At 45.3% G+C, this 17689-nt stretch overlaps 1 long non-coding RNA gene across 1 annotated transcript; it reads right to left on the bottom strand.

Annotated features, from left to right (window-relative positions):
- Window positions 1-3907: 3907 nt before the first annotated feature.
- On the bottom strand, window positions 3908-14958 carry LOC142591093 (uncharacterized). The gene is made up of 4 exons (XR_012830335.1): window positions 14871-14958; window positions 10348-10491; window positions 8801-8918; window positions 3908-4208 (listed from the first exon to the last, which is right to left on the bottom strand). It is a non-coding gene; the product is annotated as an uncharacterized LOC142591093 (long non-coding RNA).
- Window positions 14959-17689: the final 2731 nt, after the last annotated feature.

The raw sequence follows: 17689 nt of genomic DNA on the forward strand, positions 1-17689 counted from the left end.
TTCCCGGCGAAGACAACGACGTCATCCAAGTAAACAAGACACGTCTGCCACTTCAATCCTACTAACACCGTGTCCATGACGCGCTGAAACGTTTCAGGCGCCGAGCACATTCCGAATGCCATAATCTTGAACTCGCAGAGGCCGTCTGGCGTGATGAAAGCGGTCTTTTGGCGATCTCTCTCGTCCACTTCTATTTGCCAGTAGCCAGACTTCAGGTGCATCGATGAGAAGTATTTGGCGTTGCAGAGCCGAGCTAATGTGTCATGTATCAGTGGGGGGGGGGGGGGGTATACGTGCTTCTTTGTGATCTTGTTCAGTCGTGGATAATCGACGCAGAAACGTAGGGTTCCGTCCTTTTTCTTCACCAAGACTACAAGAGATGCCCACGGGCTTTTCGACGGCTGCATGATCTCGTCGCGCAGCATTTTGTTGACTTGTTGCCTATAGCGTCACGTTCTCGCGTGTAAACTCGGTAAGAGCTCTGACGGAGTGGTCGAGCGCACTCTTTTGTTATTATGCGATCCTTTGCGACTGGTGTTTGTGGAATCCTCGATGACGTCGAAAAACACTCTTTCTATCGTCGGAGAAGACTTCTGAGCTGTTGCTGCTTACTCATGGGGAGGCTTGGATTTATGTCGAAGTCCGACTCGAGAACTATGGTCGTCAGGGTAGATGCGGCAGAATCCGAGAGGGCAAGCGCATTGATGGTTTCCCTAATTTCCTCGATGTACGCGATTGTTGTGCCTTTGTTGAAGTGTTTGACCTCCGGGCAGAAGCTTATCAGCAACACCTTCGTTTTTCCTCCGTGCAGTCCAGCGATCCCTCTTGCGACACAAATTTCACGGTCGAGTAGTAGACGTTGGTCACCTTCGATGACGCCTTCTGCGTCAGCGCGTCTTTCGGTGCCGACGGAAATAATAATGCTGGAGCGCTATGGGATTCTCACATGATCTTCGAGCCCACTCAAGGCTCTCCAGTGGTAAGCATTACCACCGGAGAGCTCTCGTAGAGAGCTCTCCGGTGGTAATGCTTTATCATCCGGCAGCGTAATCGATTTCGACTTCAGATCGATGACAGCGCCGTTTTGGTTCAGGAAGTCCATGCCGAGAATGACGTCTCGTGAACACTGTTGAGGGATAACGAAAGTGGCAGGGTAAGTCCGGTCATGAACAGTAATTCCAGTCGGTGTAATGAGGTTTCCTCCAGCGGTCCGAATTTCAGGGCCTTCCCATGCACTCTTAACTTTCTTCAACTGGGCGGCGATGTGTCCGCTCATAACGGAGTAATCGGCTCCTGTGCCCACAAAGGCAGCGCTTGGCCGTCGAGAAGCACGTCGAGATCGGTGGTTCTTTGCCTTGCTTTGCTGTTAGGTCTTCACGTCGGATCACGGCTGCGTCGTGTTGAACTGAAGCTGGAACGTAGCGTCGTCAAGTCGTCTTTAGTCGGTGTATTCTTGACTTTATGGTTTCGTCGCGATAGCGGCGTCTCGTTGATATATCGTCGAGATCGCCTTCTCGGCATCTTCGTCGGCGGCTGCGGATCTTCGTCAGTTTCACGCACAGCAACCGCATCTCCATCGCTTGCTGCTTTTAGTTTTCCGGATATTGGCTTGCAGACCGGCCTAGCGCTGGCCCAATGTATGGTTGTCGTTGCAGCGACAGGTAACGGCCTGGTGACGGCGAACGAGACGCTCGTCGAGGGCTCCACTGAGTAGCGGCGAGGTAGTCGACGATATCGCGAGGTCGTTCGCAAAGCTGTGGGCGCGGCGCGTTTACGGGGAACCCTCGGAGTCCCATCTCCCGGTATGGGCATCGACGGTAGATGTGCCCGGCTTCTCCGCAATGATAGCAAAGCGGATGGTGGTCGGGGGCGCGTCAAATGTCAGTCTTGTTTAGAATGCTGCGTGGGGCGACGGGTTGGCGGCCTGGCGGCGGAGGTGGTGTTGAACGACGGAACTGTGTCGTCACTGGGCCCTGCCGTGGGCGCGGAGGGGGAGCGTGACGGCGGGCTACAGCGACGTACGTTATCGCTTGCGGCTGAGGCTGCACCGATTCAGGGGCTACTCCGAGTTGTTGTGGGAGCTCCTCACGTACGACTTCGGCAATCGAAGCCACTTGAGGCTGTGGTGAAGGGAACAGCTTCTGTAGCTCCTCCCGCTCGACCTCTCGGATAGTCTCGCCTAGGTAGTTGGTGATCAGTGACTGAACTCCGGCGTAGTTTGTTGAGTTCGTGCGCAAGTTGAATTGCCGGTTCCGCCTTTCCAAAATCTTGTCGATGCTGGTAGCCTCGCGAAGAAACTTGTCGATGCACTTCGGCGGGCTTCGTACCATTCCGGCGAAAACTTCCTTCTTCACACCACGCATGATTAGGCGCACTTTCTTCTCCTCGGAGATTTCCGGGTCGGCGTGGCGGAATAGACGGCTCATTTTCTCCGTGAAGGTCGCGGTGGTCTCATTAGGCAGCTCCACTTGCATTTCTAGTAGTACTTGGGCTCGGTCTCGGCGTACGACGCTTGTGAATGTCTGCAGGAAGCCGCTTCGGAACAGGCCCCACGTCGTTAAGGGGCTTCTCGGTTCTCACACCACGTCCTGGCGGCGTCTTCCAATGCAAAAAGACATGTCGAAGTTTATTGTTGCTGTTCCAGCTGTTAAATGCAGCGACCCTCTCATATGTCTCAAGCCAGGTTTCCGGGTCCTCGAATATTTAACCGCGGAATGTCGGAGGCTCCCTCGGCTGCTGCAGCACAATGGGGGACGCTGGCGCTGTCATTGGGGTTGACTCGTCGTCTCAGGCAAAAGTCCGTGCTCCGTGGGCAGTCCTCGCAGCCTTCGGCTACCTCGCTGGTTCTTGACGACGTTGGTGTTGTCTTCCGCGTTCGGGATTGGGTCCCGGTTTTGTGGGAGCCTCCGGTACATGAACGCAAAGCACCTCCACCAGATATCACGTGACAGTGACGTTAAAGAACACAGTAGCAATACTGTGAAAGACAAAACTAATTTTGCGGCCACGGCGGCCGCATTTCGATGGGGGCGAAATGCGAAAACACCCGTGTGCTTAGATTTAGGTGCACGTTAAAGAACCCCAGGTGGTCAAAATTTCCGGAGTCCTCCACTACGGCGTGCCTCATAATCAGAAAGTGGTTTTGGCACGTAAAACCCCAAATATTATTATTATTATTATAAAACTAATTTTGATTGGGCGAACCTGTGCCCACAAGAGCAGGCTACACTTAAAGCACAACGATGGCTACGAACACAGTCGGCGACCGTGGAAAGGCTGATCAGTGGTTCACGCGCGTTGGCTTTTATACATCAGTGGTGGAATTTGCCAGAGTAATCGCTGGGATGCGCGTGTCTTCCACAAAGTTCTACAACATTCGCATCGCGCGTACATGCAATCAGGTTGCACAAGGTTCGGTGACAAACAGCGGGTGGAACCATCGATAACATTCCAGAAACTTCCTATACATGCAGGCGCTTCCTGCACAATGCGATAACATTTGTTAGGCGGTGACACGTGGTCAGCGGATAAAGATAAACAAGTACACGTGTCAATATAGAAAACATGATAAAGATAACCGACTGTAGGACCCCAATATTTCAATGGCCGGATACTAATGTTGTTTCCTACTTCAAGGAGATTTTTTTTTTATTTTACCGTGCTGCATTGTCCCTCCACGCAAGAGTCGATGAATGACCATGTCTGAGTGCACTAGATAGACTTCATTTTCTCCCTCGGAAGTTATTGTAATAACCGTGGTATCAAATCATGTACTGCAAGAAGCGTCGCGCACGAAATTTTGGAATGTATTTCATTATTAATAAAATTGGGGCCCTTGCATTTATTTATTAAAGTTCATTTTTTATTTCAATATAGAAAGGATTAATAAAACGGAACCGCCATTAAATTCACTGCAAAAGAAAAACTCCTTTATTACATATTTCAAAAATTTATCCCTTTGTCTCCCTTGAATACTGCAAAAAATGTGGTTTAGTAACCACAATTTAGAGAGAGAGGGAGAAAACGAGTGGTTAACCAGACGCCATTTTCCGGTTTCCTATTGTAAATGTGGTTAAGGTAATGCATTTCAAGACACAACCGGAGGTACGGCAGGAGCCAGTGGGCTGCAAATTACACAGCACTGCGGCCATGGTTCATTGGTCAGTGGATACCCCTGGTATGGGCATAGTTCTGGCGTATTCGGGCACCTGCATGTGAAAAATGTAATTACATCTAAGCATTTGCAGGCAAAAATAGGCATATTACATGTACGGTAATTCGCGGCTTGCAAAAAAATGTTTTGTAAGTCAACCTCTGACTGAGCAGTTTCCAATAAATGCAAAGCTACACTGAAACAAAATATATAGTATACGTTTCTTTTTCGGCGGTGTTGTTGCAATAATACATTCTTTTGTTATCTCCGTTCTATTTATATATTCCAGGCATATTACGTGAAAGTTGTAATACATAAAAATAAGTGTCTGTATGAAACCAATAAATAAAGTATATTGATTGCAGGCTTATAGCCTCTGTTGAAATTGTACTTTATAGGAAGCAATTTTGAATATAACTAAGATATTTAGCATAATCGATTAGAAGAAAGATAAAATTATGCGCAGAGCAGTGATTCTTGAATTTGCCTCAACAAATTACTGTAGAGGTTAATCACGAGACTCCGGCAATTGATTACATGTACACAATTCTACATGAAGGTCAGGAATACTACATGCTATGACGGCGTGAGTCAGGATGACTGTAAGTAAAAGCTCGAGTGTGTAAACCTCTCGGGAAATTGTTGGGCGCGCGCCATACTGTCCTCATTAGGATAGAAGTGTAAATGCACTGCAATTCAGATCATTTATGCAGTTTAAAAAAAAAGGGCCAAACAGGTGTCGGGTCTAAAGAAGGCAAAGTGCACCTACATGATGGCCCAAATGATCCGATGAAAAAATGTTGGCTACATGCCTCTATTGTTTCTTTCTTTCCTGGTTATTTTTTACTTGTTTCCTATCGTAATCGTATCGTATGTTGCGCGCAATTACGTCGACCTTACGTGCGACAAATTACGTCGAATTACGTCTGCTTGGCCTACTTTCAATGCAGGAGACGCTCGCCGTATTCTTCAGAAGTCTCGGCACCCACGCATGTGTGTTGAAGGACTCTGTTCGGCTTGAGGGCTACAAACGCTGCTCGAAGTCCTGTCACCTCTTGCGAGTCCAATTCTAACAATGCATTTTGCCAAAACGGCGCTCGCGAACTTCGGCCGTCTTTTCGTAGCTGTCACGTAATTTGGCTAGAAGAGCTTCACGTGCGTCTGCAGTCTAATTGGCCCGTGGAGCGCACCCTACCTTGACGCGATTGGGTTAGCTCGGTTGGTATCTTGCCGCCCGGTCACATGTGTCAGTTACGAGCACTATAAAGGGCCCCTCACCACGTCCCGTAGGAAATTTTTGTCATACGCTAGGAATTGTTACGTGTCCTACAGGGAAAATTCTGCCCCAAAAAATTATTTAAATCGGCTCAATAATAGCCGAGACAGAAATATTTCAGTGCGGCGAACCCACGATTTCAGGAGGCGAGCTCCACTGCCAAGCTAAACAGGCTCTCCACTCGCCCTGTCTAGCCTCCGCAAGCGAAGTTCCTTCCCTGCCAATGCAGGGATAGTGAGCATCCTGCGTCCTGGAGCGCCATCAGTCTTGAAGAGAGCAGCGCAACTCCAAGGCTAGCCCTGTCAGGGCTCTGTAGGCAGAGCAGCGCTGCTATGGAGTCGCAGAAAATGGCTGCCGGGGTCGCTGGTAGCTCCTCTGCCAGTAGGTCCACGCACAGCCTAACGGTCGTCCCACCTCCTCGGGCTTCCTGATCCGCCACAACTTCGCTTCTGCTGGGCCACCTCCTATACGGTCAACCACCAGCTTACTCCTCCGGTCGAACCCACTGGGCCCTCCCGGCTGGGCTGCTCTGATGCTGCTAGGACTACCCCTACCTTTCTCCCTCCTACCCTCTCTCTCCTTTACTCCCATCTCCGCCACCCTGCTGGCGCTGAGCCGTGTTCCCGCATGGGTTGCAGAAGATAGTGCTAGACTTTCCTCCTTTCCCTACAAGAACCACTTCTCTCTCTCTCCCTGCGTTCTCCCATACCTGACCTCGAGGATAGAGCGACGCATACGTCACAGGCCTCGCCTTCATTCTTTTTCTCCTCGCTTATTGCGGCGCGGCTCACTTCCACTGACGGCGTCGCCAACGAGCTGTTGTGATTTTCTCGTTTCGGGCAGCGCACCATTTTGCACGGGTCACAGAGCGGATCACAGCTCATCACAAGCGAATAACAGAGCATGATCACAGCCGATCACAAGCGGATCACAGAGCATGAGCTCGCGTTAGAACACGGTAGAAAATAACATAGTTTCGGTGTCTGCGCGCGCGATTGCATGACGTGGGAACAAGCGGACGAAACGAAAGTACACATTCCTTGCTGCGGTGAAAAATAAAACAAAAACATGCAGACATTTGGTTTGTGGTCTTAGCTTTTCTCTAAGCTTTTATTTCATCTATCCAACCAACATGTTACACAAATAATATATTTTATCTTGAATAACTCTCGAAGTCACATGTCACCACGATCGACATCGCAGTTCAAACACGTGTCCGAGGCGCACTTGCACGTGTACGTCATCTTCCGGCTTGAAGTGTGGCGGCCGCGAGGAGAAGGAAAAATTGCGTTCTGTTTGGAATTACATGTTTTTCCGCGGCGCGTAGCCATGTAATACTTTGCAGACACGATCGTTACCGCGCTATGTATGCTCTCCGCTTGCCAGCTCAAAATGGCCAGACCTGGTGAAGGGCCCTTTAAAACTCATAACGCACTGTCAGTCACGGAGCTTCGCCCACGTCCGCGCACGCTCCATTGCGACAGCGCGAATGTGCGCTCAGTTGTGCTTCTCTGTTCTACGACGTAAACTCTAGGTTGCCTCGATGCGCGCACCATCCCGGCTGCCGTGTAGGCCAGTGGGCGTGCATTAGTGCACCTTACAGGTGATGATGCTGCTGATTTTCTTGCATGTCCTACGAAATTGAGCGGCGACTAATAGTCACCTAGCGTGCTTGAGCAAATCAAGAAATCTATGGATATTTATGAGCCAAGCATTTTTTCTCACTCTCAATGCACTTTCTCTTCTTCAAAAGCTTTATATCAGCCTTGTATCGTGTAGCGTATTCGGTGTAGTGGATTGGCGCAGATATATATATATATATATATATATATATATATATATATATATATATATATATATATATACATATATATATATATATATATATATATATATATATATATATATATATATATATATATATATATATATATATATATATGCATGTGTTTGTGTGTTTGTATTGCATTCCATCATCATCGGCATTCCGCTGCCGCGGCCAGGACAAAATCTATGATTTTGATGTCAGCTGCGCAACGCTATAGCTACTGAGCTACTTCGAAAGATTATGGACAGTTTTCACGCTCAAGACATGAAAATTCAATGTGCATAGTGCGACACACGCTCGGAAGTTATTCTTTTCGTACGCCAATGCCTGCTCTGGAGGCCTAACAAATACACGATTGCTGCTTTCGCATCCGTATTCGTGCCCTCTGTTGGCAGAAGGGAACGCTGCCACGACCACCGGGATTGCATAAGACGGCCACAGTCAGAGCCATGCTTTCAATTTAATCTGTGAAATGTGGACATGTACTGTCATGTCCTGAATAGCAGAATAATTTTAGGTGCAAAATGTCTATAAATGTTATTTTTTATCATCCTTTCTTACCAATTCGATTATAAAACTATACAGCGCCGGCATATGTGCTGGAAGAATTGTCTGCATTTAACTAAAGAGCTCTCTCGCTCTTTCTCTCAGACTCCACGCCCTCTCGATGACAAAGGCAGCGTGACAGCTTGTGGCGAGGTGTGAAAGCAGAGTCATTCGAGCACTAACGCGTTCCACGTAAGCGCGCATATATTTAGCCAGCGTACTTAAGGCGCGAGAAAGTCCCCTACGTTTTACGCTTGCACATTTCGATAATGCATGGTCATAATTTCCGGAGAGCACATGGCAACGTCAAACTAAAGCTGCGTAATTACCCTTCCAGTTTCCTTCCCTTCTGAATACTCTCAGTACAATCGATGCACTTGGATGACTCTGAAGCGACAAGCTCTAAAAAAATGTGCCTTTCTTGTTACATGCCATCTTTTGTTCTTCGGAGTTCATCGTTTTGCGTGAGTGGCAGATATTCTTATTCTCTTTTAAACCCATGCGTGCACCTGCCCACTCGTACGTAAGGAATGGCCGCTATTGTGAAGCCGTTATGCTATTCCCTTGAGCATTTCCCGTCACATATGTTTGTGATGTGGTACACATTTATACCTATTCCTCAATAAATGGCGCCAGTTTCTAGTGGTCGCCAGTATTTCGTCTTTGTTCTCCTGCGCTGTTCTTGTAACAAACTGTGAACAAACTTAGCCAAATGTTGACATTTTATTGATTGGCATATACTTGATATTGTATTTGATGACTATTACAACGTAATTTTTACTGCTTTTGTTATGTTGTCCCATCGCAAATTAATATGCACGTATAGATATTTTAAAATGTATATGCGAGTTTGCTTGTAACTTCCTTCACGTCACCTGCGCAATACTTGCATATCAATATAAATAACGCGCTTTTTTCGTGTTTGAACAAACAGCGTGCGAAAACGAACTGTAAAGGGTCATTAGAAAAATTCATGTATATAACGTATAATATTTACCCTCGGACTGTAACTGACTGTCCACTTGAACTGCATTCAACCACAACGCAGGGCAATTGGAGAGCCAGGCTTTCACCCGCCGGAATTGAATATCCGAAAGCAGTGCAATTTCCTACTCCTAAAATGAAATAGAAAATGAGCGTTCTATGTGAACATTTCAGAAGAAACTGTATGCAGATATTACCATAGAGCATCGGGGTCATCATCTATGGTTACACTATAGTGAATCACTCCATTGCTTTCAGAAGAAAACTGCTAAGATATATATAAACAAGTAAATTTGGTTCGTTCAACGTTAAAATAGCAGGAATGTTGACAAGAACGCTGTGGGGAAGACAGCTTGCCCACGTCTTAGGTGCACATTACAAAAATTTTGTTATTTGCAATAATCTACGTTAATGTTACTGGGCAATAGCTGTCGCCACTTCGTTCTTCTACTAGATGGCAAATCCATGCACCAATGATTTCATTATTGTCAACATGCTCAAACGGCAAAAGAAAAGGTATTTGCCGAAATAAAGAGACGTTGGCTTAAGTTACTGATTCTTTTGACGTGTTACTGTTAAAAAGTTGTCTTAAAGCTATCTTCAAAAACATTGCCTCCTTCTCTTCATCGTTGAAAATATTCTTAAATACCACTCCAGTTATATACAGACTGCTCTGCGATTGTAGTTTACAAGCGTCATCAAGTAGCGAGAACACTCACGTATTAGCCAATTCAATGAGCACTGAAAGTAGTTAAACCCAATTCCTCGCGCACCTGAAGCTTGTACACAGTAGAGCTAGGCTCCGGTCAGTATCTGGAGTCCCCTGATTTAGAACCATCAATATAACCACCACAGCACACAGATATTGTAATTTGTGGCTCACTCCTAGTCGTCATATTTCGCGCGAACGAGCAGATACCTTGTTACAAAGACGCAATGATGAGAGCATACGAGCGTTGTAAGTGTGCATTGCACAATGGTAGGCATTGCGCGTCTCCTGGACGTTGGTTAGTGGTGTCGAATGTCCTTCTGGTATATAAACGTCAGCGCTCCGGTCTATCTTCAATTGCCGCGAGCAATGTGTTCAATCATCTCACTGTCGCTAAGACAACTGGCTCTTCTCTAACTTACTACAATGTATGTGAAAATAGTATCCGAACTCGAGTGACCCGATTTAATTTGACAATATCCGACAGTCAACACGCTGTTCTTCTCACTAATTTGTTGCTCTTGTTTCTGTTCTCCCTTCGCAGAACAGTCTGTTGCATTGTTTTTCACTTTTCGGACTAGTCTTCCTGCCTCAATATTTCGACTACACCCTGGCGTTACTTACGGCGTACAGAAGTTCAGCAGCTGGCGTTCCGAACTCGGGATAGATGCTAACTTCATGTTAGCATGAATGATGGTTGGTGCAGTAATGTTAATTTATTCAACATGCCTAAATATGCCTATACGTAGCCGGCCATCTTTATAACATTGTAGATCAAATTCTTTTTAAGTATACTTGAAAATCAATAAAATCAATTGACAGCATGGGTGCGCAATTGCATGCACACTTACCCTTCGGGTACCTTATAGGGCATTGATTATCTATTAGGAATGAGGGAGCTCTCAGGCCTGCAGCAAGATGTGCGACAGTTGCAATGCATGCTGCGAACATCAACCCAGTTACAGGAAGCTCCATGGTACCCTGGTACTTGAGTACTGGTAGGGAATAAAGGATAAATTACATTCATTATATTGATATTTACTTTATAATAGAGTACACAACTGCTCTCAAATCTATTTTTGAAGCAAGTGTGCCATACTTGCGAACAGCACAACGACCGTTGAGTTCGTTTTCTTTATGGATTGTTGCGGCGTTCTTCGCAAAACCTTAAGGAAACAGAAATCTAGGCTGAATTTTAGTTTCGAAAATTAAATTTCATGATAAATAGCCCCCGAAAACAAATTTATCACGGACGTAAGCGTGTGACTGACTTAAAGGGGCGATCCCACATGCGACTCAATGCGACGCACCTGAGGCAAATCAAGATCACTTGCGGCAACAAATATCCGCTTTTTTTTTCCTAAAATTCTTTGTGGAAATCGCTCCGTCGAAAATGATAAAATGAGAAGGGAAGATACGCAGAGCGGACAGGGAGGACTTGGCGTTAGTTAGAGTTAAAGCGCAACATTGATTCAATTGGGAGGGAGAGAGAGAGATGCAAATGATAGAAAGGCAGGGCGGTTCGCCAGAGTTAAAGCCTCCGGTTTGCATCCCTGCACTAGGGGAAGGGAAGCATTAAGTAAATACGGAAAGAAGAAGGGGGACAAAAAAAAGGCGTGAAAAAAAGGGGGACGGCATGGGATCATTATAGTCTTTCTAATAGGCGACTTGCTCGTAAAAAGGTCAGCAAAGCCTTGACCGAATACTGGTGCGACGACGGTTAATGTCGGCATTCCAAGACTCTATGTTCTGAAAGTGGCCTGTCGTCAAGGCGTTCCAACATGGAAAGTTTGCTCACGGTTACGCGAGGTCGTGTCCACCTTTTAATGAGGTCAGGATTGTTTGTGAACATCAACCTTTTCCGGTATGCTTACCTGTTTCCATCGAACGCTTTTCACGCCAGCTTGAGTCCCTGGCTAGTTCATGGTTTAAAGTGGGGCATCCGGCTTGTTTGTGGAGGGTAGGGGGTTCAAGACCAACCGTGGAAGTAACTTGGGTCATTGGGTATGCAGCGCTATCTTGTTCCCCCTCTTCATTTATCCTCAGTGGCACCAACCTCGGTCAGTGACTCATTGCGTGTGCGCGCCTTGTATGGGCTGCTCGTCAGTGACAAATAAGTTTCTCTGGTGCAGAGCCAAATCAAACCAACGTCATATATATACGGACAACCTTGTCGTTTTATATTTTCAAACACACTACACGCGCGGCCTTTCCAGTGGCGCCGCTAGATGGCGCAGCGTGTCCAGGGGGAAGTTCGAGAGAGAGGAGCTCGGTTGCAGCAACGGCTGTATACATGACACCTTTTGGTTTTTGGAATATGTTGTGTCGCTACATTGCTTTAACACTAATCGCATTAATGTCGACGGTTATCCTGAGGTGGTTTGTTTTGAGTTTTTTAAATGTATTTCTAAAGCTTTCTGCCCATATTACTGTACAATTTCTGTCTCGTGCTATTCGCGCTCAAAAATGAAATAGATTTCGTAATGTCTGCCTAGCGAAATCGCCGCTTGGCGTTGTGAACTTTCTTCTGTCCGCTTCTCAAAAGTTTTGTTGCTCAGCTTACTGTAGGACAAAGCTGTGTTCCAGAGCGAAAATTTGGTCAATCAGATACTACAAAAACAGTACAATCAACCAGAAATTTATCAAACAAGAACGGTCATTGAAAATTTGTGTAGGAAAGTATGTTCGCAGATAACATACCATCGCTTTCATAGAAAGAAAAATCAAATAAAGTACTCCAGATTAAGACCGCAGAAGACCAGTGAATCTAGAGCTGATAAAGGTTTTCACTCACTCACTCACTCCAGATTCATTCAAAATAAATATCGAGAACCCTAACCATTGTTATAAAATATCCTGCCTTGTGTACGTTTTTCAATTGCCCTTTTCTCGCTATGTGTTCTGAGAATGCAGATCAACAGATATCACTGTAGTGATCGGACTATTCGCGTTATGACTTGGCTTCCAGTACGCTAAAAGTAAACCATACAAGCGGCACCATAACTCTAAGCAAAGAAATTAAAGCCATTATTCGGCAATAAGTTCCCCAAGACGAGTTCGTTTTCTTTTACATTTGGGATGCGTTCTCAAGTTAACGCTTCAGGAACATGGAGCTGCGTCGGTAACGGATTCATGAAAATGGGAGGGAATGTGTATGTTTGTCTAACTAAAATATAGATACCTAGCATAACTGCGAGTCGGCCTAAGTGGAACAGATTCATACTTTAAAAACTTTTTCTGCGCGAACAAACAGGGACAAATAAGAGGAGCAACACAAGGACGAGCGCCTTATTACCGGGTGGATTTCGTCCACGGCATTTTATCTCAAGTGTTACATGCGCTTTAGGCGCGTTCTGTTTGACTAGATCGCGCAGATCTGTGGGTATTTAAGCAGGTTGTTCTTCGAAAATAAAACCAGTTATTACAAGCAGTGGCCGCCACTTTAAGTATCTTCATTGGTGGCGGCGGCAAAGGGGTCACATGATCCTTTGTACAGTTCCATTTCATTCATTTTATTTATTCACTCTAACGGCCCAGAATCGGGCATTATATAGGGGTGATAAGAACAAGAAACCTCAAAGGGGGTTATAATATTACGCAATATAAATGTTATATATAACACAATATAAAGAACAGAATTGTTTTCAGCATTAAGGAGATACAGTACATCTAGTTGTAGCATGACGTAATGATTATATAATGCAATAACACAAGAACAAACTACAACACTACTTAGATTAAGGCAACAAATACATGACAGTGATCAAAGATAGCACCGCGTTCAAGCTGAATAACATGGTAGCTTAGAAAATATCAGCTGGTATGGCAGGTTTGCTCAGTAAGGTAGTTTAGTAAAGCCGATTGTAAAGAAGATAATTCCTGAATGTTGACAATGAACTGCGGAAGGGCCTTCCACTCATTCACTGATAAGACTAAAGGTGAGTGCAAATATTTTTTTGTCCGTGCGAAGGGTGGGTATACGTCGAGTTCGTGGACAACACGCGCGGAGATGTGGGCTACTGGATGAAAGAATTTGCGCAACAAGGCGCGATCACGATAATAAACACTGCGAAAAAAAGATAATCGTGAATATTTTTGCATATTATGAGAGGTAAAATGCCAAGGGTTCTTTTTATGGATGACGCACTGTGATAGCGAGAATATGAGGGAGAGATAAATCTAGCAGCTTGACATTGAATTGATTCCAGCACGTCAGTAAGGTAAGCTTGATGTGGATGCCATATGTTGGGAGCGCCCTTTAATGATGGTTTAATTAGCGAATTATATGCCTAAAGTTTGGTGTCAGCATTAGCAATGCGTAAGCGACGTTTTAGAACGCCAATATTTCTAAACTCTTTGCTAGTGATTAGTTCTACATCATCTCTCCATTTTAGATTGCAAGTGAACAGAACTCCGAAGTATTTAATCGACCAAACTGCTTCAACTGCAGCATTGTTAATTAGGTACTCGTTAGGCAATAAATTGAGACTGGGACCAAATTTAATGCGTTTAGTTTTTCCTATAGCAGTTTTCATCTATTTGCTGCACCATGCTGAAAAAGTCCTCAAGTCAGATTGCAGGGTTAAATTGTTCTTCTGCTTTGCTGTTTCTTTGTATTTTATGCAGTTATCAGCAAAAAGACGTATGGAAGACTGAATTTTAGTCGATATATCATTTACGTAGATTATAATAACACTGATCCCAAAACTGATTCTTGTCAGACTCGAGACTTGACGTGCGTGCGGTGAGATACGTAGTCATCGATTTTAACACTCTGAAGTCTGTTTGTCAGAAAGCCTTCAATTCAGATAAATGTTTTACCATCTAGCTGTAGGCTACGAATCTGAGCAAGCATGACAAACGTGTTACAATTCGACACAGAACACAATCACTGGTGAGACTGTCATACCGCCAAGGAAGTGCGCGTGAGGCGATTGCTCCAAGGTTGATCAGCCAGTGTACAGTGAGAATTGTAGCTAGAGCGGACAAGTTGGTTTAGTGGTATTGAATCTGTTTTTCGTGCGCACAGTTCATTCCAGTTTAAAAGGCTCATTTATTATACAGCTCTTAGACACAGTAATCAGTGCAACTATGCATTGTGAGGGATACCATGGAGCCAGCAAAAAAACCACGGCGCTTCAAACGAGAGAACAACCACTCCGAGCATCCCCCCCCCCCCGCCCCGCGAAGTATATAGCGGATAGTAACGCTTCAGCCGTTTACTTGCACTGTCGAGTACAGCAGTATCTTGTGCGAGCAACGATATTTGCTCCGCCTCAAAGGAGGTCGCGACACAATAATAAAATGAGAATGCAGCGAAAGAACCAATCACGCTAATAAAATCTGACGCTCTCAAAAAAAACCTCTTACTCACGTTTTCTGTAGGAACTCCTCTACTGAGAGTGTGAAGCGGTGTCCTGAGTTGGTTCTGCTCAAGCTTTTATACATGCTCTAGAAATGTTTAGCAGCGCAGCTAAAGACAGTGATCAATCTTGTACGTCAGTACAAAGAGTGTGCCCATACAGCGCATATGGCCAGCTTTTCAACTTTCATACGTTTATATGGGATAAGTCTATGGAAAGCAATGACGTCCTCGGGAGGAAAAAGAAAAAAAAATTGTTTACAGAAAGCACGATATCTCAGCGTCAGCTGAAGCTTGCTCTGCCCCGCTATTCTGCGCTAGAAATGATGAACATCGTGTGAACTAAGTAGTGAAAGATCAGCACCCAATCAGAGACACATGTGGCGCATGGTACTTGAACAAATTTCTTTTAATATAAGACGCATTAACCTGTTTGAGTATGGTAAACGTCCTTCGACAGTGTATTGGCAGTTGGATGTGAGTGTGCAATGCTGTAACTTCTAAAGAATTCTACAAAGAAAGAAAGGAAGATGGAGATCCAACACATATTTTGGAATCTATGTGACGCGAGGTTTGCTTGAAGCGCTTAATGAAGTGCTATAAATTTAAACATTTCAATCCTTCGTCTGTGGCCTACTGGAAACTGGCTAGCTGATGTGATGTCACTCACCCACGCTATGCAACGCGATTTATCTTATAATATATATATATATATATATATATATATATATATATATATATATATATATATATATATATATATATATATATATATATATATATTTGCTTATTCTTATTTATTTAAAAAGTACCTGCCGCTTCCTAGCCGATCACCCATTTTTGTTATGTACCACTCTACCGAAAGAATGACATGCACCACTCGCCTCATTCATAAGATTCCACTTAAGAGAGACAGAAAACATTTATTTGGACCATCGAGGTCATTGCTCTAGAGGTCGAGTGGGTGGTGTCCTCATTGCAGGACTCCACTCGCCATGGCTGCTCGACGTACTTACTGGACGAGAGCTTCTTGTCGCGCTAGGGTATCGCCGGTCAGCTGTACCTCCCGCCGCTCAAATGACGTGCTAGGCGTTAAGCGTTGAGGTTTGCCCCCACACCCCCACGAGATGTGAAAGAGTGTAGGGCGTGTGTCGTCGCACCAGGGGCAGATGCCGCGATATGTATGCGGGAACATTTTACTGTATCTGGGTAGGTATGGAAATGTGTTGGTCTCAATAAATCTGAGAGCTACTGCCTCTTCAGTGCTGAGCTTTATGTGAGGGGGAGGATAAATCCTGCGGTTAAGTCGCAGGATCTCGAGTCGGTCGAGTTGTTCGTTGAATTGGCAGGGGCACGAAGGTAAAGGGTGGGAATTGATTACATGTAGGTGCGTTAACATTCGCTTGCGTGAGCATGACCGTTCCCTGGGGGATGCTGGAGGATCAGACTTCGCTATTCATTGACACAGTTGCTTGGGCTTCTCTCCGTTGTTATCAAATACTGATATTATAGCGAGAAAAACGGTCTGTTGGAAATAAAGATTGTACAGTCAGTGGCCATGCAACGCTTTAAGGATGGTGATTGCATTAGCTCGCCGTTAGTTGTAGTTTTTCGGAAATAACTCTTGTTTCTTTCAATGCTATACACGCGTGTTCTGTACTTGAGTACTCTTCAGCGTTTGTCGGAGCATGTCTATTGCCCCCTTGTTGAAGCTCGTTCTGTGTTTTTAGGTATTATTTTGTTCCGTTTTGGAGTGCACACGTGTGCCTGATCTATATAAGGTCGGTGTTCCCTCAATTAAATCATCAGTTGTCAGTGCCGCTTTGTTTGCTCACCCTCTTTGTCTCCTGTGTTCCTTGCGTTAACTCCCCAAATCATGCCTCACCAACTGACCTACACCCACACTCTGCTATATTACCGTCAATGGTGTCGGTGAGCACGCATGTTCACCTCCAGGAGCTGGTAGCAGGATCGCCAATTGTCGAAAATCTGATCCGCGGGTAAAATGCGTCAGCATTTATACCTGACTTGCCGAAGATACAGGACCTCGTAGCCGCAGTTCGCCATTGAAAGAACCACGCGGGAGAAGCACAGAGTGCGTCTTCATAGGGAGGCCCGTAAGCCTCGACGAGCGTTAGTAGCAGCCAGCGCGATACAAAGGCAGAGCAGGCTTCAATGTTGCTGCCGAGGAGCGAGCCTTCGGTTATGAAGCCAGCAGCCTCAAAGAACATCCACTATAAACAGTACCCTGGTGGCGCTGAATGTACGGAAGCCTGTCAATTGCATATTGAAGGCGTGGGCGAGCCTGCTTCATTGAGTCGACTGTCGCGACATCCAGAGGTACTTTCCTGAAGAGAAGGAAATGGGAATCGAATTCCATTTTCTGCCATCACGAAGGATACCTGAAAGACACAACAGCCGTCGTCTTTTAGATAATGAACGTGTCGCTTAGAAAGAAGCTTTTGTCCAGAATATATCTATATCATAGCGTAAAAAATGCACTGAAAAAGCAGAGGTCTGATGCGCAACATAGGAGACATAACGAGATTTTAACTATCTTCTCTGTGGCTTTGTGCCAGCAGGAAACCAATCTAGGATAAAAACACTAAACTTTTGGAAGGCTACTCAAATAAACATCGGGCACGAGGGTAGGCTAACAGACCCTGGGGTGGTGTTGCCATTGTAGTTCAGAGCAGCATCACAGCCATTGAAGTAAGCATTAATAGGTTTTAAAAGCCACCGCTGTCACCATTTTATCCCATAGAGCTATTACCATTCGCTCTATGTAGTACGTCCTACTACACACATAGTTCACCTTAAAAGATCTAGAG

This window comes from Dermacentor variabilis, chromosome 8, assembly GCF_050947875.1.
Source record: "Dermacentor variabilis isolate Ectoservices chromosome 8, ASM5094787v1, whole genome shotgun sequence".
Taxonomy (NCBI): domain Eukaryota; kingdom Metazoa; phylum Arthropoda; class Arachnida; order Ixodida; family Ixodidae; genus Dermacentor; species Dermacentor variabilis.